The sequence below is a fragment of the Equus caballus genome, chromosome 26, assembly GCF_041296265.1.
Source record: "Equus caballus isolate H_3958 breed thoroughbred chromosome 26, TB-T2T, whole genome shotgun sequence".
Classification (NCBI taxonomy): Eukaryota; Metazoa; Chordata; class Mammalia; order Perissodactyla; family Equidae; genus Equus; species Equus caballus.
In genome coordinates, this window is record NC_091709.1 from 29,939,195 (window position 1) to 29,965,082 (window position 25,888).

At 36.0% G+C, this 25,888-nt stretch overlaps 1 long non-coding RNA gene across 3 annotated transcripts; it reads left to right on the forward strand.

Annotated features, from left to right (window-relative positions):
- Nucleotides 1-1,683: 1,683 nt before the first annotated feature.
- On the forward strand, nucleotides 1,684-25,888 carry LOC138920920 (uncharacterized). Of its 3 annotated transcripts, none has more exons than XR_011432931.1 (4): nucleotides 1,684-2,077; nucleotides 7,473-7,528; nucleotides 7,969-8,113; nucleotides 25,485-25,888. It is a non-coding gene; the product is annotated as an uncharacterized lncRNA (long non-coding RNA). The 3 variants fall into 3 exon arrangements; XR_011432932.1 differs by lacking the exon at nucleotides 25,485-25,888 and adding an exon at nucleotides 10,362-10,754; XR_011432930.1 differs by lacking the exon at nucleotides 25,485-25,888 and adding an exon at nucleotides 9,612-10,258.

Consider the following 25,888-nt stretch of genomic DNA (forward strand, 5'->3'; position numbering starts at 1 on the left):
ACTAGATATATAAATATGATTGACAGTTATTATTGTTTGTGTCAGCATTTTAAGTATTTAATGCCCATTCAATTGTCTTCTGTCTTATACAGTCTTTGACAAGAAGTCCAATGCATTTCTTCCTTTTATTGCTCTCTGTGTAATGCTTCATCCGTCCCACCATAGGCTGTCTTCAAGATTTCCTTTTTATCTTTAGTCATTAGCAGTTTGATGATGATGAGTCTGAGTGTTAGAAGTTTTCATTTTTGTTGTTTTATTTTGTTTTGATATTTATAATGCTTAGGGCTAGCTGGGCTTCTTGGATCTGCAGTTTCTTGCCTTTTGTTAATGTTGGAAAACGTAACAGGGGCCAACCTGGGAGCATTGTGGTTAAGTTCACATGCTCTGCTTCAGCGGCCCAGGGTTGTCAGGTTCAGCTCCTGAGGGGGAACCTACACACCGCTCTATCAGGCTACACTGTGGCAGCAGCCCACATTCAAAATAGAGAAAGATTGGCACAGACGTTAGCTCAGGGCCAACCTTTCTCACCAACAAAAAAAGAAAAGAAAAGAAAATGTGATGTATTACGCCTGTTCTCCTTGTCCCTCCCCTCCCTACTTTGATTTTTCTCCTATCTTTGGATTAATTTTCCGGGTTCAAACTCCAGCATTTCTTATAGTACAGGCCCAAGACTGACTTACAGCTCTAAATTCAGCCTCTACTTAAGTTTTCCAACCTAATCCTCCTTAGTACAATTACTCTTTGAGTCTCAGTTAGTGCATGTGATGCATAGGCTCCCAGATTATTCTTTGATTCTAAGACGAGGATTATGTCTACATGCTAATGTTCCTGGAAAAACGTATTACATTCTTCAATATTTATTAGATGACAAGTTCTTTTGCACAAGATATGCTAATTCTACTTATTTACTAGCCAAAGCTGTTTGTATAGAATTCTACACAATTGCTAACTATGTTGTAAAGCCATTGAATAGAGAAATCAGTTGTTATCCTACGAGTACCCTGATTTTGCTAAATATTTATAACCATTAATAGAATCCAGGTTATGCTTGGCAATAAACAACCCCAAATTCAGTGACTTAGAACCATAATGGTTTTGCTGTACCTTGCTCTGTGGCACATCATTCTTATTTAGAATGCCACGTGCATCTACGGGTCCCATAATTGCCAAGACTGAATAAAGGAACATGATGAATCAGGCACTGGACATTAAATATCCCACGTGCAAGTAGCACCCATCACTTCCAACCCATTTCAATGATCAAAGTGAGTCACAGGGCCACATCTAACTTCAAGGAATGCCAGGAGAAGAAATTTTTAGTGAAAAGCAGTTATAATCATAATATTAATGATTGTTTTTCCACAGGTTAAAAAACTAGTCATTAATGTTTTCATTATTGCCCTAATCTGATAGCAATAATTAGTAAATATGTGCAATATTATTTTTGATATTTAATCAGATAACATCTACCATTATGCCCATATTCCTTTCTAAATAAAAAAAAAAAATGCTTAGTTTCCCTATCTTCTATATATCCCAAAGTTTCATAGGGAATTAAGTTACTTCTGGGCACTGTAGCTTTTCTGTCCATATTTTTTCTTTTCTTAGGGAAGTCAGCAATAAATGCCATCTGTATATAGTCTTTTATCATCAGATGTTTTAATTTCTGCATCATCTGTTCTGGCAAGATACAGTTTTCCTTCAGTGTTTATTTTTTTCTGCCTTGAGAACTGTTTGATTGTGTCTGGCATCTGTTCTTCTGCCTTTCTCTGTTAACAGAGGCAAGCGAAGCTTTGGGAGTTTGGCAATGCCTCTGTGTGATACAAATCCATTTTTTTGCCATGTTTTATTGCTACAGTCCCTGGGAAACAGTGTGTTAAAGAGCAATGCAGTGACTGAGTCTGAACACCCAGAGGGAAAAATTAATATTTTCTCATCAAACCAGAGAGCATTGCTCCTTATGGGGGAAGAAAATACATCATTTGACCTCTGGAACCTGTTTTGACAAGCTCCTCCTTCAGGAAGAAAGTTTCAGAATTAAAAAGTTTGCTAAGGATATGTGCACTCCAGTTCATCTGTAAGTACTTTGAGCTTTAAGATTTATTAGGCTTCTTCCTTAAACCTTAGTCGTGGATTCCATTTTAGCATTTGCAGTGCTTATGATATATTAACCGACTCTTCATTACACACCCACCTCATCTCAAATATGCTTACCATCCACTCTGCCTCTTGCATATATGTTGGTCTTCAGACTGTTAGCACTTTTCATTCGCTGACTTATTCCTCCCAGTCCAGTCTTTTTCCACCATTACATAGACAGACGGCAAATCTAACCTTTGGGAATTATTTAATATCATTTATCTTGTCATGCTTTCTATTTCCTCCCTGTGTATTTACCCCACATCATTTGGTTTTCTATTTCAAACTAGAGGAAAACATGACACTTTTATTTCTTAGCTCTTTCTCAAAAGGGCATTTTAACCAATTTTCCAGAGATTTGAGAATAATTTGCAACGGAGTATATTCATCCTGAGCCACAAAGTAATCTAGTGATTTGGTTCTGCATTTTTTATTGTTTTAATAATGAGATGAAATAGGAAAACTTCAAAACGTTACTCCTAAAGAAATGTACAATAATTTCAATCAAAGATCAACAAAAATCTAGAATAAATATACCATGTATATGTATATTGTTTTAACAATGCATTACATTCTAATTTTGTATAACTATTACATCATATTTTTCACCTTTATCCTTAGAAGTTGTCTAGAAAACAACAGAGAATTTTATACCAGCTTTGACCCCTCCCAGGACAATTGTTCATTATATAAAAATATATGGAAAGCTATTTTCACTGGCTTATTCCTTCTCTGCAATCATGAGTTCATTAAAGTGTTGCATTGGAGACAGGAACGTCGTCCCTGACTTGAGGGCTTGAGAAATATGGCTTCTAAATCATGCAGAGACTCATGAAATCATGCATCTGCCATCAAACTTTTTTCAATGATAAGTGAAGAGCGTGCCATTTCCTTCCATCACACTGTAACTGCATATGGGCCTCACACGCCTTCTCAGGGTAGTATTACATCTCTTTGTGAAAGAAGACTGACACAATTCATTCTCATCTAAGGGACTTTTCACTGGCACTTCCCTCTGCCTTGCTATCCACATAGATCACTCCTATTTTCTTTAAAGATTTATTCAAAATTCAGCTTCTCAGAGACACCTCTCTTATCAAGCTTTAAAATTGCTAACCTCCATTTCCCACATTGCAAACCCAACCCCACCACCAATGCTGCCCTTTTTATTATTATTATTATTAATTATTATTATTATTATTATATTTATCCCCATCTGTGTCAGTTGAAGTCTTTCTGGCGGCAGACACCAAGACAGAGTTAGAAGTAGAAGAAATTGATTGGGGGTATTGCCTGTGAAGGATAAAGGAGACAGGGTGCAAGAGTAGGTAGAATGCAGTGCAGATCTGACAGGTGTGGGGGAGGGGGAAAGAGAGAGGACTGAGTGAGGACTTTAGACTTAAGCGTAACTCTGAGCAGTTTTCAACCAGCCCAACAGGGAACTCCCAAGCAAAGATGGCCTGTTACAGGAGCACTGTGATGGGCAGAAATGAATGTGCCCTGCTCTCCAGGACGGCCCAGTCGTTGGCTGGAGCTGTCCATCTGTGGCTCCAGGGCTGAGGCAGATTCTAAGGGCACTGTTTCTGGAAGCTGTAGGCTGATTGCACTTAACACAGCAGATTTTCTCTTGAACAGAGATCTGAGTGGTACACACTCAGGGTTGCCACGTCTTCTATGCACATATTATATATTTATTAATTTTTTGTCTGTCTGTCCCCCTAGCACCTAGTAGGTATTCAAAAAATATCTGTTAAATAAATACGTAAATGAATGAATGAAATGAGTCCAGTTGATAGCCATTTTTTAATTCATTAGTGAAATATGTCACAGCATAAAATGGTGTAATGCATCTTGATTAATTTAACCTCTGGTTATTTTTACAAATAAGATAAATGTTGAAGGAATGGCCATTAATGAGATCAATAGATTTTGAGTTTCCTTAAGATGGGTATCCAACTGTCATTTTTGTATTTCCACTGTCTGGTGCATTGCTTGATACAAACTCAATAAAGTTTGATAAATGTGGAAATTAATAAATAATATTTCGATATTGCAATGAAAATATCCCCTCCTTTTTAAAGACCTAAGTACCAGCGGTAACTTCGAAGGCTTCTCCTCCTACATCATATTTCTTTTCATGTGAGATGCTATAATATTTCACAGCTCCAGGTACACAGTGAACCAATTGTGGAAGTCGTCTCTCCAAAAGAGATGTCATGCTACCCCAGGAAGATAAACCACATCTTATCTACACATGTAATTGAGGAGCAAAAGAGCAACTTCCCTCTTAGAAGAAAATCAAATCTCTGAAGGATAATGTACTTAAATAGACAAAACTTGTGAAGTGGCTTAAATCATACCACATGTGGATTACATGGTAAAGAAAGACTGCTGATGGGATTCAAGGTCTTGTACCTTTGGGCCAGCTGTGTTCAATTAAACTAGGCTTCTTGAGAAGGGAAAGTGATACCAGTAAGAAGCCTATGGGAGGGTTTAATGGTCACAGTGCCCCGAGAACTCACTGATAAATAGTGCACTGAGCCAAACAAATTAGACAAGGATTAGGAGTAGACTTGAAAACTGAATCGTATATTTGTAGGCTGAGCATTGCAGAGCTCAGCTGTACAGAGGACGGTGTGTAGGAACAGACGTGAATGCAGGGGCACAATGGTACTGAACAAGGATGGTGCTGAGTATACAAGACTCTAGAACTGCAGGCTCTGGAAGCAACAGGGAGCTCATCATCATAAGAAAGGAATAACCTAATCACTTCTAGAGTGCACTGTGCTTCTGCTTTTATGTTGAATAATGAAGAAACTCAAGTGAATAGACACTGAATGTTCCAAACTCCTATAAACAGTTCTTTACACACTTAGCCAACCCTGAACTTGTGTGTTAGTCAGAGTGCTCCAAAGAAACAGAACCAATAGGTCATATAGAGAGATATATATAAGAGGGGATTTATTATAGGACTTGACTCACATGATTATGCAGGCCAAAAAGTCCCACAACCTGCACGCTGGAGAACCAGGAAAGCTAGAGCATGGTTCCAGTTCAAACCCAAAGGCCTGAGAGCCGGGGCCAATGGTATAAATCTCAGTCTAAGTCAGAAGGCCAGAGAACCAGGAGCACAGATGTCGGAGCAGGAGAAGATGGATGCCTTCGCTCAAGCAAAGAGCAAATTCTTTCTTCCTGCGTCTTTTTGTTCTATTCAGGCCCTCAATGGATTGGAGGGTGCCCACCTGCGTTGGTAAGGGTGACACTCTTCTGTACTCAGTCTACAGATTCAAGTGCTAACCTCTGCTGTAAACATCCTCCCAGACACACCCGGAAATAACGGTTTACCAGCTATCTGGCTATCCCTTAGCCCAGCCAAGTTGACACATAAAATAACCATCATAACGTATAAGATGTCATTTTCTTGATGACCCAAATGTTCTAAGACTTCAGGTTAATAATGAAATACTGTAATTTTTCCACTTGACTGATTATATTAATTTAAATCCACATGTAAGAAATTCACTTTAAAAAAACAGTTTTAAAATATTGATGTATTTTTTAAAATTGAAACTGTGGAAATTTACAGACTGGATTTTACTATCTATACCCATAACTGCTTGCTAAAAATAAAGCAGTCATATAAAGCTTTCCCTGAAACCTGAAGACAAAAATAATTTTAATTCAGATTATTTGCATTTTTTTAATGACTCTAGTCATTTAGAAAGCCTAAAATTGGAAAACTGTTCCCTCATTAAATGAACTTTTTCTCAAGACACATTTAACACACTATTTAAAGAATACAACTTCAACTTTTTAGTTTTGTCTACCATGAATAATAGTACTAGCTGAGTTCAGTGCCTTCTCTGCCTCAGGCACACTGTGAATTTGAAATCCTTGCAATTTCTCATTCTCTTTAAGTTAAAAATGGACTTGAAATGTCATAAGAATTTCAAACCTAGATAGGAACTGTTTGGCCCAGCACTTACGTACGGTGCCATTATGTCCTATGTAAGAGTCACCTGGAGAAATTTCATAAATGATCTTTATAAATCTGTGATTTAAAATAGCACACTTGAAAAGAATAAAAATTATTAATTAAATTAAGCAGAATTGCAGAAAATTGTCAGCACTCATTTGTAGATAAACATTTAGTCTTCATTTGCGGGAGGTGGAGGTAATTTAAGGTGACTAAAAATATTCATTATATTATATATATTAGTTCAAAAATCTATTATAAATATTTTAGAAAATTGTGATTCTTGAAATAATAACCAAAAAGTTAACTATGGAGGAAATATTTATATTTAAAATGTTACCAGTAGGCTAATATTTCATTGCATAAAATATTGACAAACATTGACAAAAAATATAAAAGATTCCTTGTATATAAATGGGCAAAAATTATTGATACAAAGCAACATAGATGGAAACAAATTTGTGGGGTAAATTTATTATTACTAATAGTCATATGGATGGAAATGAGAGCAGTTATGATGTCATATTTTGCTGACATAATTAGGAACAGTCAAAATTCTGGACTCAAAAGTTAAATGCCAATGAAAATAAAATGAAACGACTACACTTCCAGGAAATAAATTACTTTGTAGACAACCAAGTAGAAAGGGCAGCAAACTATATTGCATCTACTCTAAGGAAAATAACTATAGTTTGTTTTTGTTTTTTGGTAAGGAAGATTGGCCCAAGTTAACATCTGTGCCAATCTTGCCCTATTTTGTATGTGGGACATCGCCATAACATGGCTTGATAAGCAGTGCATAGGTCCACACCCAGGATCCAAACCCACAAACCCCAGGCCACCAAAGCAGAGCACACAAAATTAACCACTGTGCCACTAGGCTGGCTCCAATTACTACAGTTTTTAAAGTACACATATACACATGAAAGATAGGGCTGGATTTGAGAAAAGAAAAAATATCAAGTGGTTATAATGCTTGTTTTAGAATGGTGGAATTAAGAGGTTTTTTTCTATTTGTTCTAGTTCCACACATTATTTTTAAATGGTTTTAATATTTTAAAAATGTTTAAATGATGATGATAAAGACACTATTGAAATGTAAATATATTTGTTATTTAATATCAACTAAAAACTATAATTTAAAGTTTGTAAAAATATGGACAAAGGAGGTAGGGTGTTATAAAGAATAAAACAGTAGTGTTATTAGGATTTTGGAAACGGGTTTTTTTATCATTTTTAATTGAGTTTGCTTTTGTTATAACATCTTCAGAACATGAAATAACATTGATAAGTATATATTTCCCAGATGCTAAGATTTTATATGATTTATTGACAAATGTCTATGTTTTTTCAACAGATTCATCCAACTCCTGTCACAAGTGTAGCTGTTGTGTGCTAGAGCTATTTTACCCTGTAAGAACCAATTTATTTTTAATTTTATAGATTTCTTTATTCCACATGCCTTAGGCTTACGAAATATGCAACATGAAATTTTTCTGGCTAAGATTTCTTTATTTAAATAAAGAATTTATTTAAATAAATAAAATGGCATATTTTTCAGGGAAGCAAACAATTTACATTTTTTAGCAAAAGTTTTAATGTTTTAGAGAAAGCAAAAGGTAGTGCAGAAAGACTAAATTCAAAAATGTCAATTCACTAATATTTGAGGCAAAAGACAGTCTACACTAGCCAACCCTTGTGGTCTGGTGGGTAAGATTCGGTGCTCTGACCGCCACAGTCCAGGTTCATTTCCTGGTCAGGGAACCACACGTCCCATCTGTTGGTTGTCATCCTATGGCAGCTGTGTGTTGCTGTGATGCTGAAAACTATGCCATCCATATTTCAAATACCAGCAGGGTCACCCATGGTGGAGAGGTTTCAGCAGAGCTTCCAGACTAAGACAGACCAGGAAGAAGGATCTGGCCACCGACTTCTGAAAAACTTGGCCATGAAAACCCTATGAAGAGCAGCAGAGTACTGTCTGATACAGCACCAAAGGTGAGAGGATGGTGTAGAAAGACTGGGAGGAGTTCCACTCTGCTGTCCACAGGGTTGCTAGGAGTTGGAATTGACTTGAGGGCACTAACAACAAAAACAGCTTATGCTGGATGTTAGCTGCTGTTTTTTAATAATCTTTATTATACCACAATTTCAAACGTTTCAGTTACTTAGCAACAGCAGCAACAACAAGAAATATGCATTGAGCCTTCTTCTATGCCCGGCACCTCATAGCCATTCTCTCATTTAATCGACATCCCAGCCTAATGAGGTGAATCTACTATTATTCCCATTTCACATACGAAAAAATTTAGTCTCCGAGACATTTAGTAATTTGCTCAGGAATGTGCAGGAGGTGAGATGAGGACCTGGAGTCAAATTCAAGTTGACCTGACCCTGGAGCTGGAGTCTTGACCTATAACTCCCTCCCCTGGAGAGCACTTCTCTTTGCCTGGGTATGAGGCGCTTCATCCAACCTCTCATTCACTAACTATCATGCCTACAACGTACCCTCAAAAGAGCATCCACTCACTTACTCCTCCAACAAATAATCACTGAGCATCTTAATTTAATCTAATGTGAAAGCTCCTTCCCTTATCAGGCTTGAGGTCACTCCTGGACTGAAAGATTCTATTGGGGCAGAGACACATGAGCATCTTCTCTTTCCCCAGTTTATGTTTCTACTCTACTTCTGCCTTCATTTATCAGCTTAGGTTCTGACCTGTCTAGAGTCAGGCACAGGTGGTGAGAGGATTAGAGGAGACTGGATACGATTTTAGGAGACTGGTGCTGTCAGACTTTATGAGATTGTCCTCTGAATTTGGCAGCCACTCAGGTCTGAATCCTTCTTTCTCAAATGCTGAGGAAGTTGCTCAGAGATTCTCCCACTGGAGGCCTCCAGATGCAATTCGCGTAAAGCAGTCGTGCGCCCTCTATTGGCTCCTTTCTGCTTCTGCCTCAGCCACAGGGATTCTGGCAGTTGGTTTTGCCCCTTACTACTCCAGACAATGTTCTTGGAGGTTGTCTTAGTGCGGACACAGAAAACTCAGACTGTCGCTTAACCATCAGTAGAAGTCATCTCCAACGCAGTGCAGCCTGTCTCTTTCTCTTCTCTTTCTGGCAGATATAGACACACCTTCCAATGCAGTCCCTAGGCTCCTCACATGCAGGTGACACACAAACTCCTCAACTCTCCTCTCCCTTAGCCTCAGGTAAGGGGAAATCTCTCCTTCTTCTTACCCATACTGTCTGGGGAGAAGAGAGGTAGCAATACGGAGGGCACACAGCATTTCAACAACTCTGCAAATAATTCTATTACTAAAGACTCCTTTTAATGCTTTTATTACTGGTGGTTGATACCCCCTAACACTGGCCCCTCTTCATAAGGGAGTGCTCTGCACTTATTGTACTGTTCTTGCCTTAGTGTCTCTAGGGACACTGAGATACTAAGAATTTCAGTTTAGCAATTTAATACTTACCACAACCCATTTCTTTCCAGTCACACTCTCCTGTCCAGTATCTGTCTGCTATATGACCCCAGGTCCTGACATTTCTGCTCTCATGCCATTCCCCTCACTTGGAATTTAGGTGAGATTATTATTTTTTTTTATGTATTCTGAGTGCCTGGACCAGTGCTTTTTAAATTCTCGGTAAATGTTGGAATAAAGGAATGACTTTCTTGCAAAAACAAGGGGACTTAACTCACTTTCCCCTTAATCAATCTAACCCGTCGCTCATATCTTCCACATCCTGATCAATGATCTCACACATCAGCTTGACGTGAAAATGTGTTAATAGGCTCAGTCTTCTAATGTCATTTTGAGACATTATATAAAAAGAGATTTTTCTACCATCACAGCAGCCCAGAAATGGAAATTATGCTTTTATTACTAGTGAGTTATTACCAGATATGTTCAAGTAGGATTTAATAATCATATGTTAACTATATTTTAGAACTAAATGATTCTATAAAACAATAAAAATATTACTTATTTTCAATAGTCATCTCAGTTGGATTGAGAAATTAATTAATGCATTATATGGCAGGCAGCCTCAAAAATAGCCTCCAATGATTATTCCTGCTTCATGGTATTCCTGCCTTTCCTTGTGCAATGTGAGCAGACCTAACAACCTTCTCCCAAAGAGTAGGATATGACAAAAATGATGGGATGTCTGTCCTGAGATTAGATTGCTAAAAGAATGAGACTTCCATCTTGGGTTCTCTCTCTCTTGCTTGCTTACTCTGAAGGAAGTCACCTGCTATTTCGTGAGCTGCCCTAAAGGAGAGACCTACACATCAAGGAATGAAAGATGGCTCTGGTTAAGAGTAAGCAAGGAACTGTCCAATAGCCTATGAGTAACCAAACGCTGCCAACAACCAAGTGAGTGAATTTAGAAGCAAATCCCACTGCCCCACCCCCATCCCACTAGTGGGGCCTTTGGAGGAGACCACAGCTCCATCCTACATCTTGACTGCAACCTCATGAGAGACCCTGAGAGGTGCCCGGTTAGCCACATCCAGGTTTCCAACCCACAGAAAATATGAGACAATAAATGTTGTTTTAAGATGCAATATTTTGGAATAATTTTTTGTGCAGCAGTGAAAATTAACAAATATTTATACATAAATATATAAATAAATTGTGATCCCTGTATTTTGCTTAGTCAGTATATTATTCATTTCCTTTCAAATTTATTAAGATTTAAATTTTTAAGTGCTGAAACTGAAAGGGTTTTACATTTAATTTTCAGTCTACCAGAAACCTGCTATAAACAGAAAACCAATTAAATGAGTATTTTGAATAATAGATTGTTTAATCATCAAAGGAATAGTAATATTAATAATTTCTTAAATGCATCCAGTGTTCTATACTCTTCAAGGGTTTTCACATGTAGTATTTCTCTAATCTTTTAATAGCTCTGTAATGTAGATGTTATTTTAAGTTTATTTACAGGTGAGAACAAAATTCAAAGATTGTGATCTCATGCTTACACGATTCACACACCTGGAAAGCCCTGCACCCACCTTTGTCCAACAAACTCTTCCTCAAGCTTCAAAACCCAGTTTTACTCTATTTTCCTCTTGATTCATCCCCTCAAACCCACAGAATTAATTTCTCCCATCCTCTGAAGGTACACATTTCTGTTGGAGTTTTCACAGTATCATAATTGCTTTTGCACAGTGGAATCATCCTTACTGACTCTAAATTTCTGTTAGGTAAGAGTTACTCTTTTTCATATCCTTCACACATATTACAATATCTGATATAGAGCAGATGCTTAATAAGTGATTCTTACATTATTGAATAAAGTGTTAAATTATTCATTCTCAGTGGGAGTGACATCCTTGCCAAGGGTGCTGAGATTGTCACTTGAGAAAGTCAAAAAAACTTATATATTACATACATAATATTCAATTATGAATGTATTACAGTTCACAAACAGATATACAGTATATCTATGAATTTAAAATTTCAGTGGGAATGAGTTGATTAGAAAATATGCCTAAAAAGCCTCTTTAGAAAGGGAATAATGGAAAAAGATTAAAACCACTGTGTTAAATAAATTATGTAAAATTACAGCAGCAGAACTAGAACACAGATTTTCTGGCTGAGTTCAATGTTCTTTATCTTATGCCACAGCCACTTCAGCAGATAAAAGAAAAAGGAGAGAGACAAAAATTTTGTAAACATACTTTCTATGAAAACTAAGATAATACATGAGATGTACTTTTATGAAGATATCTCTGTATATTTTATTTTATTCTTATTTGGCTTCTCTATTTAAAACATCACTCAAAATTTACTAAACCCTTTTGTACATTGTGAACTTGCACGCACACATGCACACATGCATGTACATGCGCACACATATAGATGCACGAACATACACATACACATGCATACACAGATATACAAACATGCACACACAACTTGTCTAGATAAACCCTTATGACATGGCTAATTCATTTCACATGATAAGCAAGCCCACATAAAGTTTATCTTTATTTTTATATAATCACTTACACTTTTAAACACAATCATATAGGCCAGGGTTTGCAGATACCTTTTTTACTATGTAGGGAGTTGACAATGGTAATCATTTGATTTGCTCGAGCAAACTTAACCTGTGTCCAGTATTTCCAGCCCATTAACAATCTCCTGCAGTTCACAGTGCAAACGGATCTCCCACTGTAAAGGGGGATTAACACTTTCCTTAGCCTTTTTGAATATTCCGTGCCTAAAAATCATTTGGTAGAAGTGTACTACAGCTGCCTGCCATCCATTTGAATCAGCTTCATCATGACCATTTGTCAAAACTAGTGCCAAGTACCTTAGAAAAATTTGTCAAAATAATGGTAATACTGTTCAACATTCAGTGTACAAGAGATTTGTGCAACAGTCCCCGTCATAAAAAATCAACACCACTGAGTACCTCCTGTGAATTATTATTTGCAGAACTGCATATTTACTATCTGGATTCTGAAGATGCATGTGATCTTGAGTTAAATAATGAGGGAAAACACTTAGATCCAATTTAGAGGAGCTGGAGGTCCAGCCTGTTTCTGCAAAGGCACAGTGAAATCAGAAGTTTAGGAGAAGTAACTTAAATTATTCCTTCTTAAGTCTATGATAGATTTTTTTTTAAAAAACTAACCTTATCGAGGCAATTCTTAGACAGTTTCAAACATCCAGTGAAGCTTTATACTTTCTGTGCATATTGTTAATGGTTGATAACTTGGAGCGAAAGAATCATTTTTGTTAAATATATCTGTGTTAACAATGGAATAATACTCAGCCATAAGAAATGATGAAATTTGGCCATTTGTGACAACATGGGTAGACCCTGAGGGCGTTATGCTGAGTGAAATAAGTCAGAGGGAGAAAGTCAAATACTGTATGATCTCACTCATAAGTAGAAGATAAAAACAATGACAAACGAACAAATAGAAACAGAGATTAGATTGTTGGCTACCAGAGGGGAAGGGGTCACAGAGGAGGATGAAAGGGGTGACAGGGCACATGTGTGTGGTGATGGATTGTAGTTAGTCTTTGGGTGGTGAACATGGTGTAATCTACACAGAAATCAAAATACATAATGATGTACACCTGAAATTTATATAACGTTATAAGCCAATGTTACTGCAATAAATAAAGAATAAAAAATCAAATACATATATATATATAGAGAGAGAGAGAGATCTGTGTTAAAAAGTTTATCCTTTCAGCTGAAACAACAACTTCTGTGTGAAAAGCTCAAAAATAGGTAACATCTCATTTTAATATTTTAACCAGTTCTTGTTCTGTGACAAAAGAGAAGTGTGAGGATTTAAAAAAGGAAAGTGAAAATCAATGTTTTAAGAAGTTCAGAAGTGTTGCAAGAAAAAACTACTGATTATTGCTTTTCAGTGTGAGTCCCAATTTACTAACGTCACTCTTCTTCCTTCCCTCTCAGTCTACTGTCAGAGAAGCAGGCATGTTCAAATACATCCTCTGTGTTATGGACAGTATAAAATTTCAAAAATATTAACCAATGTAATTTTTGTGGTAGCATTTCTTTCCCCTAAAATTCCTTTTATCCCTGTCCTTTCCTCCCTGTCTAGGCTGCTTTTGCCTCAGGGAAAGGAAGACATAGCGAAAGGAAGAAAGAAATATTTTCCTTGCTTTCAAACGTACAAATTCAATCTTCAGGAAGAAGCCTATAAGTCTCCTGTGTATGAACAATCCATAGAAGAGAGAAAGTATGTGAGCACATGGAGAAAGACTCTGGACTCCATGGATGTAATAATGTTCCCTGGACTGGAGTGGAGGAAAGATTGAGGACAAGTAAAAGGGTAGTGGATGATAGGGGCCCTGAGAAAGGACACTTGCCCACCCAGCCATCTAATATGAGCACGAGAGGGGGTGAGGCAGAAAGGGTTGGGATATTTGAAAGAAGAAGGTACCTTTCTCTATGCGCCCTCTTTGCTGACTAGAACCCTGGGCAGCAATAAAACAGCAGAGTAGAAATGCCTGTGGGATGTATCCTGACAGATGGGACTAAGACAGACTCAGAGAATTTCCCATTCCTCAGCAGGGCCCAAAAAACTAAAGATTTCCACTGCATCTGAGGGTAGGATGAAACAGGCGTAGACTTTAGATAATGCCATACAGCGTCCTGAAGCCTGATGTGGGGCAAGGGTGTGGTAGAATGACCTCCTTGAACTGACAGGGAGTCCAGAAAGATCTTACAGGTTTATGAGAATAGAAGAAAGGGCAAACACAGTAGCTACCTGCATGGACCCATACTCGCAATCTAGATGGGATCACAGGGTTTCCAAGGATTTGAGCAAAGACAGGTGATGACAGAGGACAAAGTGGCCCATCTGCACCCTTCTCCTGTCCCTGTCTCCCTTCCTTGACAATTACCAGCCAATCTTTTCCTTCATAATAATGTTTACACTTATTGCACAACATTTTCTTTCCTTCCTTTGTCAGAAGTAAACCAGTGGGCTCTTTCCTCTCTGGTCAAGTCCCCAGCATGAAGAGGGAGCATCAGATCCAACTGCTGTCATTTACAACAATGTTTTAAGCTTCCATGAAATAACTGTCATCCTGTCCTTCTCTGAACACCTTCTTCTCCGTTTGCTGCAGTGACAGAGGTGGCTACACAGTGACTCAGAAAGGCAAAAAAAAAAAAAAAGAAAGAAAGAAAAGAAAGGGTAGCACAAGCTGTGCTTTTTAGGAATGTTTTATACTTAAATCTCCCCTCCATAAGAAGGGCTATAGCCAAAGTGAGATAGTCAAAGTGTAAAAACATAATTGTTTTAATTTGAAACTTTTCTTGAACAGTTTATGTAAATTTCCAGAGGAAAAGAACTTTAATGTAGCCATCTTGCTGAGGAAAGAAGGCCATTTTGCCTAACAGGGGGAAAAAATATATATGTGACTTGAAACAAATATTTTTATAACTTGTAGGTAATATGAGCTTCCAGAAGCCATTTGACACATTTTACATTTTGATGGAGAAGTGTATTTGCTGATTAGCAAGGTGGAAGTAATTTTTTTCCCCAATCCCTTTGTTGGGTTCCATGGTGTCATTTTATATTTTAACAATTAAGTTGTCTAGGTAAAAAGAATGTTTATTAGTTTCTGATAGAAGCAATAATAATTTGCGTAGCAATATAAAAAGTCAAGAAAGAATGGGTTTCTTCTGGGCTATGAGAAAACAGAATTCATAAAGATCTAAATGTCATATCAGCAGACAATGGAGTGTTAACAAAAGCAATTGGCAATAACTCACAAGATTTTCTATGTCAAATTTTAGGAAAATTTTATTACATTATGTAGAAAACTTTTTAATGAAGAAGTTGATAAAATATAACCAGAAACATGAATTTAATTACTCTAGAACCACCTGGATAGCTGAAGATTGACTCCAAGAAGCATCAAACAATAACAATTAACATTTATTGAGCACATAAAAATGCTTCCTACTCTTCTTAAAGGTAAAAATGTATTAACTCATTTAGTCTTCACAATAAACCCATGATATGGGCTCTATTATTTCCTTGTTTTAATGATGAGGAAATTGAGAAACAGAGAAGTTGGGTAAATTTTCCTTACACAGTTAATGAGAGTCAAGGCCTGGACTCAAATCCCTATTATCTAACCTCAGAGACTCTATGCTTAAAGAGCCTCTGACATAGAACAAGTCAGGAGATCAGCTGATGCATCAACAAAACCAAGAAAACAGAGACAGAAAATGGATAGATAAATGATGATAGATAGATAGATGGATGGATAGATAGATAAATGGATAGACAGATGGATGGATGAAGGGAGATTAGATAGATAGATAGATAGATAGATAGATAGATAAATGGATAGACAGATGGATGGATGAAGGGAGATTAGATAGATAGATAGATAGATAGATAGACGATAGATAGATCAGATTCCTGTTCCCAAGGCTGTAATTCAAACTGATTCATGTTCAAGCTTCACATCAATCTCAGACATATTTTCTTTCATTCAAAACTATCTTCAATTTATTATGCCGGGACTCCTGGTACAGAGATGACCAAGAGGCAGATCCTTAAGGAGTTCATAGTCTAGAAGGGAGAACAGACAAGAAAATAAATTAAGATAATATCACACAACAAATACAAGGAAGTAAGCCAAAGCTGAAAGGGAAAATATTAGTGGAAAAGAAGAGGAGAAAAAAATCAGCCTTCTATATGCTGTTATTATAAAATTTCACTTAAAATGCATTTACTTCTGTACATCTGAAATTTCTAGGCTGGTTGATAGGGAGTTTCTTTTCTCAGTCTTTTGCTCAGGCTGGGGACAGGAGACCTGGGGTGGTGAGGAGGTGTGCAGACAGCACAGAAGGCTGAGAAGCCATTCTCATGCAGCATATTGCTCAGGAGCAAGGGTTGGGGCCAGACCAATCTTGATTTGACTCTCATCTCTGGCACTTAAGAATTTTGTGGGTTTGGAGAAGTTAAATATAATTCAGTGAACACAGACTGATGCTGACCTAAATTTTATTCCCAACTTGAAACATACACAGCTCCTTTTAAAAACTGAGCATCATTTTTCTATCAGACACTTGTTGTACTTTAATTATAACTAATATTTTTTAGTGTTTTCTAGGTGTTTGACATTGCTTTAAATACTTCACCAGCATTTTCTCATTTAAAACTCACAAAACCTAGGTGAAATTTCTACTTTACTCTTGAGGAAATTGAATCACTGAGAGGTAAAGTAAAAACGCCCCCCAAAAAAAAAAAAAAAACACCCAAGCTCCCAGACCTAATAGATGGTGAAGTTGGAATTCAAACCCAGATGGCCAGTACTTTGTCCTAATATTATGAATACTCTAGTACTTGGCATTTTTATTAATCCATTTTACTCTATATTAGATCAAATATTTGCTCCAGAAGTGACAGTTGAAAGCCTGCTCCCCTTCTAAGTTGGGCTAGTTCTGAATAAATACTTTCCAAGCAAATCGGCTGAGCTCATTGTGTCTGTTCAGACCACTGAAACAATTCTGGTTTAAGAGATGGCTCAACAGACGCATCTCAAATGAGTAATAAAGACAGAATTCCCTCCCAAAACTTACTGGCTGATTTAATGGCATTTTTAAATTCATGTGGATCTCTATTTTATTTTACTTGGCTTTTAATCATCTGTCAGTAGGAACGATGTTCAAACCCCTTCAAATAAATTTTGTAATACATATACATGTAGATAAGCAGGCTATCGCACTAATCCTTAATTTTCTTATTTTTTACTACCACCGACTACCTTCCTTCAAAAATATTTTATTGAAGCAAAGTTTTTTACTTCGAAAAAGTTGTTTTATTTTTATAATGTTTAGGATATTTTCACAATTTGATTTGTTTCATATAGATATTATTATCTATCATGATCAGTATTGCTACTAATTGTAATAATCAGTTATAATATTATTTTAGCTTAATTTATAATATTTGCTAATGTTTTCTTTTGAATTGTACTTTCTGCTTGTTCTAAGGCTTTGTGCAACACTGTTTTAATGTCTATCAACAAAAAAAGAAGAAACAAATTGTGTTATATCCATACAACGCAATACCACTAAGTGATGAAAAAGGAATAAACTACCAATTGATACAACAACGTGGATAAATTTCAGAAACATTTAATGAAATACTTTCATTTACTGAAAGAATACACGCACACTGTATGATCACATTCATAGGACTTCCAAGAATATGATAATGGAAAGTCAGAAATGGTATTTCTGTGTATGGAGGAAATTGACTAGAGGAACACATAAGAGATCTTTTCAAGTGATAAAAATATTCTCCATTTTATTTTTGGTGGTGGTTACATGGATGTATCTAATTGTCAGTTAATGAAACTGAAACTTTAAGATTTTGTGCCTTTTTATTATTTATACTTTTTACCACAATAAAAAATAAAAAGTAGATCTCCAAAAGCATTTATACTATGAACCCATTCATGCATAATGATAATATGCATACATGCTTCTATTTATATCAGAGTTTCTAAACCTTGGCACTATAGATGTTTTTGAGTGTATAAGTCTTTGCTGGGGAGTGAGAGAGAGGGCTGTCCCGTGCATTGTAGGATGTTTAGAAGCATTCTTGGCCCCTACCCACTAGATGTCAGTAGCATCTCCCAGTTATGACAACCAAGAATTTCTTCAGACATTGCCAAATATCTCCTGGGGTGAAAGCTGGAGGGGGGTAGGGGAACGACACACCACCCTGGTTGAGAACCACTGATCTATATGCACATGTGCACCAGCAATGGTATCTGAAGGAATGTTTACCAAAATGAGTGTATTGGTTACCTTTGGATAGTGGGAATGCAGATAATTTACCTTCTTCTTTGTAAATGGATACATGTATATTTTCATTATTCATGAATGGGTTGTTAGTATACATGCTTTTGCAGATCTTTGTTGTTGTTGAAGTAAAAAGCACAAATCTTAAAGGTTTAATTAGTATTGATAATATACACACACACAATTCACATATATCATTTCATCCAAGGCTATTTTAAAAGCTAAATGTCTTTAAAACTAATGCTATCTCTTATGGGAAAATTCAAACTTAGCCCATTTCTCCCCCATTGTTCTTTAGTCAGTCTTATGTCTCCCTCAACTTCTGCTCACTTTTCCATGGATGAAGAGGGTTGTAACAGGTGCTGGGGCTAGAGGCAGGATTCTATCGGGCTGAAACAGAAGCTGGCAGTCTTTACAGCAACTGGAAGTGGCAAAAACCACAGAACAAAGACAGGGACAGTGCAGCTCTGATACAGCTCTGCAGATGGAGACAAGGTCTAGTGTATCCCAAAGTGAGAAGGCTCAGAAGTGGGCTATAAAGTTGGAATTTGGAGTCGTGGTCTGGGAGATGAGAGCTAGTCAGGAGCAAATGGGGCAGAGAGAGGGTGACTCATGGTGAATTGCTTAGAATAATTATCAGCCTTTGGAGTTTGCTCTTTTTAAGAAGCAGCTGACCACTTAGAAAATGCATTCTTTTCTACTCAGCGGAGAAGAAATATTGTGAGAAGGTGTGCACCCACCATGAGCCTGGGACCCTCTACATCCATTCAGCACTTTTGTGCACCTTTGGCTTTGCTCAGCGTTCTCTGTAATCCCATTCTGTCCCAGTGTCCAGCCAGCTGCTGAATCTTTTGTGTTCATCTCACATTTCTTGCTCTGAACTCATGCCTGAGATATCAGGACAGACACGGACTTCTTGACTCAGTATTCCTTGCAACACACCTGTCCTCCTCCTCTGATGCTTTCCCCTTTGATCTTTTTATGTAACCATTCCACTGACCCAATTTAATCCCCTGTGACCCACCCATGTCAAACTGAATGGAGAAGCAGCATATGACAGAGACAATGTACGGTGGAGATCCTCCACATACAATATAGTAAATAGTAACTGAATAAACATGTCCAGAAAACTAAAACCCAGCAAGCAGGTTGCCTGTTTGTTAGGGAGAAAATCTGGTAAATAACCAGTATAGTAAAGATTGTTGGTTTTAGACATTTTATTTTCAGTGTAACACAAGTTCCTAGAAAGTGAGCAGTGAGTTGGAATATCATATCTGATGACAGTACCCTATGTTCTTCATCTTTAGACCCCATAATAGTTACTGCCATCATTTGGACATAATACAAACACAAAGAAGGATTATTTATTTTAATTATCTATAAGGCAAATTTACACAAATGATACTGAAATTTTAACCTTTTATTTATTATCTTAACCTACCCAAATAAACACATAGAATCGCAAAATGAATCTCTAATTCTTCCCTCAATTCCAATAATGAACAACAATTTTTAATTAAGAAACTTCTCATTTGAAGATGTTTCAAATGTATTTCATTAACTCAAATGGTTTTATCCAGCTGATCTAATTTATAAAAGTGTTATTTTTAACAATAAATAGGAATTTCATAATAGTTTAGTGTAGTGATCCCAATATTAATTTAAAAAGTTAATCTGAAGAGAAATCTAAATTTACTCTCTTTTCTGTTTTCAACAAATGCAAACTTTTAAAGAACTGATTCAAAAATAATGTGGTTAAGTTGGCAAATACTTGTATTCTCTTATGCCAATTTCAAAATAGTCATTTTGCTTTTTTCTTTACTATCAAAATCAAAACTGTACTCTTTACTTACTGAATAATTTATCATCAAAATTACACACACAAAAGAACTATCAAGAGTTTAGGGTAAAGTTAGAATATGATTCTGAACTAAGGCATTATTTGGAATCTTAAAAAAAAAAAATAAGTCTTTTACATTTCACAAGAAACTTGGAATTGAAAATATGCATGGAAATATTTTTTCCCAAAAATGAGAAATTGGTTATAAGGAAAATGAATATAAATGCTAATTCGAATGTGAAGCTTTTCTTTTTAAAATCTCATTCAATATTGAGTATTTAGGAAAGATTATTTAATATTTCTTGAAATATGTGCTTTAAGTGAACTATTTCATAATGCATGTGTTTGTTATTTATCATATCAAGGCAAAATAAATCTCTATGCCCTTCAAAATAATTATTTATTCCATTAAATCCCAACTGTATGGAATGACTACTATTCAGACAACATTCATTTTCTTTCTATGACAATTCATGATACTCTAAAACTCAAATGCCATAATTTATCCTGGTCAGACATTTAACTGTAAGTTCTATGCATTTCTGAACTCTGAAATCTCCTAATATAACTAATATTACCAATGTTCGTTTCATAAAGTCACGAAAAGAAATCTAATTACTGCTGAGAAAGTGATTTCCAAAAATGATTGCCATCAAGAAAATATGATCATAGAGAATGGAAAGATCAAGCCACTTGATCTCTTAGGTATGTGCTTTCAAGAAAAAAAATTAATGTATTCCATTTAAGGACAAAAAGATAATCATATTTGAATTTATTTCCTTATATGTCTAATAAAAATTAACATTTAGGTTTTTAAAAATATAACAGCTCCAATACACTTATGCATCACTTTTTTATGTGAAACTAAATATGTCATAATAAAGTCTTTAGATTGCCATTAGATACTCATTTTAAAAGATGGTTTTAAAACTTTTTTGAAAGCTTTTCAACTACAATATTTTGGTTAAAAAAATAACTCAAGAATGATACTACTGGTTCAATGGTGCAGCGGTTAAGTTCCCACCTTCTGCTTCGGTGGCCCAGGTTCACAGGTTCGGATCCCAGGTGCAGACACACGCACCATTTGTCAAGCCATGCTGTGGCAGGTGTCCCACATAAAACAGAGGAAGATGGACGCTGATGTTAGCTCAGGGCCAGCCTTCCTCAGCAAAAAGAGGAGGATTGGTGGCAGATGTTAGCTCAGGGCTAATCTTCCTAAAAAAAAAGAGAATGATATAAATAGCATATTGCATTACTTTAAAATATAAAGGTAGTTTTTAATGTGTTCCCTGTTTGACAACGATGGAGTGAATGACACAACATAACACTTGTGTCTGTAAAAATTATAAAATCATATTTTCCTGAGACTGAAAAAATGGAGCCGGATAGGATATGAGATTCTGGGATTCACTTTAAAATAAACCAAGAGTAGGGGGAGTAAATGCAGGGTAACAGATGAAGCAAGACTAGCCATGAGTGGATCTTTTTAAGTCATTTTAATGTTGAATTCATGGTGGGGGATTGGGGAGCAGAAAGGGAGGATCTTTATATTATTTGGTCTACATTTGTATATGTTTGAAACTAAAAGTTTTAAAAATGAATACAAATTATATGCAATCCGTGTTCTTGTGTTATTTCTAAATTTTAAGTAATATACATATATTTTTACTTTAAGAACAAATTTATCTAAAAAATGTGTTATGTGGTCCAAGTAATCCTCATTTTCCTTAATTTAGCAGAAGAAATGTCTTTTAGAGGGAGTTTCTCTACTCACAAATGTGCCTATCTTAGCTATTTATGTATGGGCAATATTGTTCTTCACAGGGGAGCAAGATCCGCCTGAGGAAATGTCTCAATAAAACATTTGCTTCAAAATAATCTCTTCTACCATATCGAAGAGACCATTCTAGCCAAAACTTATGATTACTAGCTAATCAATATGTTCAGCCTCCACGTGTATCTCTGTATGACTGGTGAACCGCATAGGCCCTCATTCAAGTAACAAATAAGCAGATTGCAAACAAGAGTCCCTGGACCCATGTGGCCAAAATGAGAATCCCATGGAGGAGTGATCTTTTGCTCACCTGCATAGTCTTCTGAAGCAGATAGGAACACTATTGCTTGAACTAGTAACATGACAAGAGCTGCAAGAGTTAACATTTATGGGAGCTCGCCATGTCCCAGGTCTTCTTTGCGTCTAGATCTCCTTTAATTCTCTCAATAACCTCTGAGATCACTATTTTTAGAATATCTATACTGTAGACAAGGAAAGGAAGCTCAAAGAAGTTATGTACCCCAGGGCTCACCAAGAGGCGTGAACCCAGAAATAAAATTCACCTCTCTCTATCCAAAGTCTGAACTCTTAAACACTGTTAATTGTTACATTATTGATTATTAACATATTACTTTTTAAATAGAATAAATTGTTAGACTCTATATACTGTTTTCTCAGAAACAAGTAATATAATACATATATATAATTAATATATAATATATATAATATAATATATAATAATATATATAATAATATAAGGAAATAGCATAATTTAGGGTAATATTAGTGTAAATAATTTGTATATGTATATAAATAATGTTAGTGTTTACTGAGCACTTCTTGTATAAATGTTTCCATTTTTTCATTCATTCAGTAAATACTTCAGACCCTTTCATATAAGCCAGTGTGCCACACGATAATGGGTAAAAAGGGGTATATATCCTGATTCTCCCTTAGAGTTCTTACCTGCAGGACCTGAAAATTTAGTAATCATTTCACTGATTTCAAAACAAAGTTTAACCTAACCTCTGTCTCAGAATTAGTATTGTGTTTACTTTGTCATTGCCTCACCTGAAATCATTGCTATTGTTTTCATAATAGAAAAGTAATGAGAAATTGACTCAATTTTGTTATATCCAATGACTGAAAAGTAATTTAGTCACCAAAAAGTGCATGTGATTTGGTTGTCGGGTGATTTTGAAAAGTACAAGTGGCGTGTTGAAAGGCATGATTTATAATGATTTTAAGTGCACATTTGGGTTTCCCTCTGCCCCTTTAAATTTTATTCACCCCCAGGATAAAAGCTTGGCATGTCCCATGCCTTCTCTGCTCACTCAACCTGAAGAGTCACAAAAACATTCTCAGTTCAATTACGCCCGGCCCCAAAATATAGTAATTGAAAATCTGATCTTGATTTAGTGCTTTCTCTCCTCACCAAGACGAGGTCTGCTTCGGGCAGGAAGCCTACAGTGAATTTTTTCTCTATTTATCTTTATTATATTTCTTCTACTTCCCATCGCCATGTCAAGCTTGCTAGTAGTTTCTCACTTCCTCACACAAGCCAGCAATCCCACTCCTAGGTATTCAGCCAAGTAAATCAAAAACTTATGTTCACGTAAAATTTGTACAGAAATGTTTATAGCAACATTATTCATAGTCACTAAAAACTGGCAACAATCTAGATGTCCTTCAACAACTTAATGAATAAACAAGTTGTAATATGTTCCTATGATGTAATACTATTCAGAAATAAAAAGGAACAAACTAGATTCACACAAAAATATGGATAAATGTTAATGTGTTTTGCTAAGTAAAAGAATCCAGATGAAAAATGTTTACCTATGGTGTGACTCTATTTACGTGACATTCCAGAAAGTGCAAAACTGTATGAACAGAAAACAGATTCGTGGTTTTCAGGGGTTAGAGATTGTGGAAAAGAGGCCACTTAGAGCTTCCTTGAGGTGATGGAACAGTTCCATATGGCACTGGAATGGTGGGTACATGAATTATGCATTCATGAAACTATTAGAACTGTATATCACAAATAGTGAAATTTTAAAAATAATCAGGAGTCAGGAGAACACTAGAAAGAATGCAGACTGTGACAGATGAATATAACTATATTAAAATGTATGACATAACCTCATGGAAGGGGTGGAGAATAACATTTCCTAAGTTACTTTGAAAAATGATGTTTTGACTTGATACTGTAAGTCTGAAGACAAAAGGAACTGTACACAAACACTGCACTCTGGTTGGTAAATTATTTCTCACAAGAGTACACATTAAAAATTCTGAGACAACTTCCTGTATATACTAGGACTGAACAAATGAGTAAATGTATTGTTGGTAACAAGAGCTATTTTTCTCACTGTAGGAGAAAGAAGTTACAAATAAGAAAAATAGGAATGTTAGAATAAAACAGTAATGCCAGATTGAAGTTGTATATATCTAATATGAATTCATGGTTATTTTAATAAATAGATGGATAGATAGATATAGAAATATATAAGATATATGCCTATACAGGAGTTAGTAAACATATAACGTTTCCTAGCTCTATCCAGTGAAAGGACCCAGAGGTATTGAAATTCTGGTGGCAATGAACACATCTAGCTCCAGGTATTGGTTTTTAAATACTATTTTCCAACAAAAGGAACCAGTACTCCTTGGAAAAATTGCTGACTGTAGCACTGGGGCAGGAAAAAAGACAAGATGTACCTAAAAAATCTTACAGTATCAGAAATTAAAGAAGTGCTCAAAACACAAATGGATATGCACACGTCAAAGGGACACAGGAGCCAACTTAGAAGAGCTCCCAATGGCAAACACTGTAATAATGTGAGCAATAAAATAAATAAAGTAATATTGTATTATTTCTCAAGGAATAAAATAAATGTCCAAGACAACATATGGATACAAATAAATGATTGGAATAATAAGTAAATGGAAAAGAAGAGAAAACTCTTCCTTACAGAAGAATTCCCATTAATAAATGTAGAAGGAATAAGAAGTAGAAAATCAGGGTTAGGACACAATAATAATTGCTTCAGACAAGATCCACTGCTGAATGCTAAAATTACAGAAACTTTAAGGAGAAAGGGAATATTTGTACAGCCTCAAAGAATCTCCTCCAAAACATTAATTAATTACTGCAATGATTTTAATGTGTCCACAAATTCTTTGATATTCCTCTTTCCAGGAGGTATAGTTTAATTCCTCTCCTCTTAATTTGTAGCTTGACTTAATAACTCCCCTCTAATGAAAAGAGCAGGGGTCAGCTAGTTTTATTAGAACACACGGGGGAACATGTTTATGTATTGTCTATGTCTGCTCTCCTGCTATACGGCAGAGCTAAGTCATTGTGACAGAGACCATATGGCCCACAAAACCTAAAATATTTACTATCTGGCTGTTTACAGAAAAAGTTTCCAGACCTCTGGAACAAAGTATGGAAAGAAGAAAAGAGTAAATTTACAGTGGAGAATCCTGGCAGACACCACCTTCCTCAAGTGATCAAGGTTGGCATCACCATTGATAATCCAGGTTAATATCATAAATACTCTCATAGGATCCAAAGAGAAGCATCTGCTATGATTTATCACCTCTCTGCTATTGTTCCCTAAAATCCATAACCAGCGGTCCTCAAAAGTGTCAAACTCATGAAAAACAAGGAAATATAGAAAAACTCACAGGCTGAAGGAGACTAAGAAAACATGATAGTTAAATGCAATGTGAGATCTTGGATTGCATTCTGGAATAGAATGGAAAAATTTGTAAACTCGGAATAAAATCTGTACTGTAGTTAATAATATTGTACCAATGT